Source organism: Hyalella azteca, unplaced genomic scaffold (assembly GCF_000764305.2).
Source record: "Hyalella azteca isolate HAZT.00-mixed unplaced genomic scaffold, Hazt_2.0.2 contig2815, whole genome shotgun sequence".
Lineage (NCBI taxonomy): Eukaryota > Metazoa > Arthropoda > Malacostraca > Amphipoda > Hyalellidae > Hyalella > Hyalella azteca.
The window spans coordinates 232,348-234,193 of NW_025933076.1; positions in this window are offsets into that span (position 1 = coordinate 232,348).

A 1,846-nucleotide genomic window follows, 5' to 3' on the forward strand; every position below is an offset into this window, starting at 1 on the left:
GATTAAAGTAGATATCCATGTAGGGAAGGTGAAAGATAAAAATAACTGTGTAAAAATAACTGTAAGCAAACTGAAACCTGGAAAAATATCTGTAAGTGTTAACTGGTAACAACTTAACAAGTAACAACTAACATGCTGACACTATATAGTAACAGGCTGAGGTTGACAACATTACACCGAAATCTTTCGTACAGTTTTATTCTGTAATTTATATTATGTATGTATCATGCTGGTTTTTAAATAATATTTAATACTATTAAGTAAAATCTAAAGGCTTTATCTATAAATGTAGCGGTAGCGCTGTAGCGGCAAAACCTCGTATAGCTACTTAAATATGTAGCGGGCGCTACCGCTACCGCTACATTGCCTTAAATGTAGCGCCGCTACCGCTACTGAAAATGTAGCGGCCGCTACCGCTACATTGCCTTAAATGTAGCGCCGCTACCGCTACTGAAAATGTAGCGGCCGCTACATGTAGCGCGCTACTGCCCACCTCTGTCCAGGAGGCAACATCAACTCTGATGTATGCACCAAGTCTCTATGTGGAATAAAGGAAGTGAAATTAATGCAGAAGACAATTAAAATGATATCTACTTATAACCAAGCGAAAATAAATTTTCACACATTTCTACAGAACAGTTTATTTCCAGCTAATTTTAGTAAGATAATTTAATTATTGCAATAAAAAACAAAAGTATCTGCAACGAAAATATCAACACGAATTCCTGTCAATGTACTAACAAGTTGAGCAGCCATTAAAGTTAATAAGGTTCAGCCGTAGTTACTCAGGCGACGTGTGCTGAAATCTGAGGTATTGCATTAATTTGGACTACAAACTTTCCTTGCTTCTGTGTCACTTCTCTGTGAGGCAACCATTTTCCGTATATTTTATTACCAGAGATAGTTTTGAGGTCAAGCTAGAAAATGTAAATTATAAGTTCTTGAGACTTGCTGAAGCACTTAGTTGATCAGCACACATGACCCTACATTGCTCGAGGGCTCCAAGATCCGGATATAACCCCAACCTCTGAAGTGGCCAGCTGTGTTGAAGCCTACATTAAATCTATCGCTCTAACTTTTGTCCATCAGATCCAATTTAATGAAAATTTTATCTATATTCGTGACCAATTGGCATCAGTTTAATTATTGCCTTGCTTCAAATTTCTTTCTATAAATTAGCTGAAAAGCTTCATTTATCTTCTGCAGCGCTTGCTCTTTACCAGTGCCTTGACCTTTTTGAGGACAAGCAAATTAAGATGCAGAAAATAAAGCTTTTTAAACGACTACAAGGTGGGATGAAGAATAATAAAAGTTTTACTCGTAAGTATATTCCAGAATTTTGCATATGGAAGAAGCAAATCTTAGTAGGAGAATGCATTGATTACGATCAATATGCGCCTAAAGTCATAGAATGTAAATATAAGCATCGAAATTTAAAGGGTATCTTTCTAGCTTTAAATAATTTAAATTGCATCTCGTTGAATTAATTAAGTGAATAGATTATATTACTTCAGTCGTTAAAAACTGCGTTAATTTCGTTGCCCGAGTCAAAATAATCATTTACCTGCCCAAATGTAAATTTTTTAGCAAGATATGGAGGGTGCTGATAGTGGAACAATAGAGGGAAGATGACAGGCTATTGGCAGAGGCATGATAACGTAGACTTGTACGCGAACCGGTGGGCGTGGTGAGTCTTATGACGGGAAATTTTAAGTGACCATACGTGGTAACTTGTTCGCTGAAGAGTTATGCGCAAATAACAACTGCAGCCACTCTGCAGTTAACGGACCACTGCCGCTAGTGGCGCAGCATATCAACTGCAGCCACTCTGCAGTTAACGGACCAC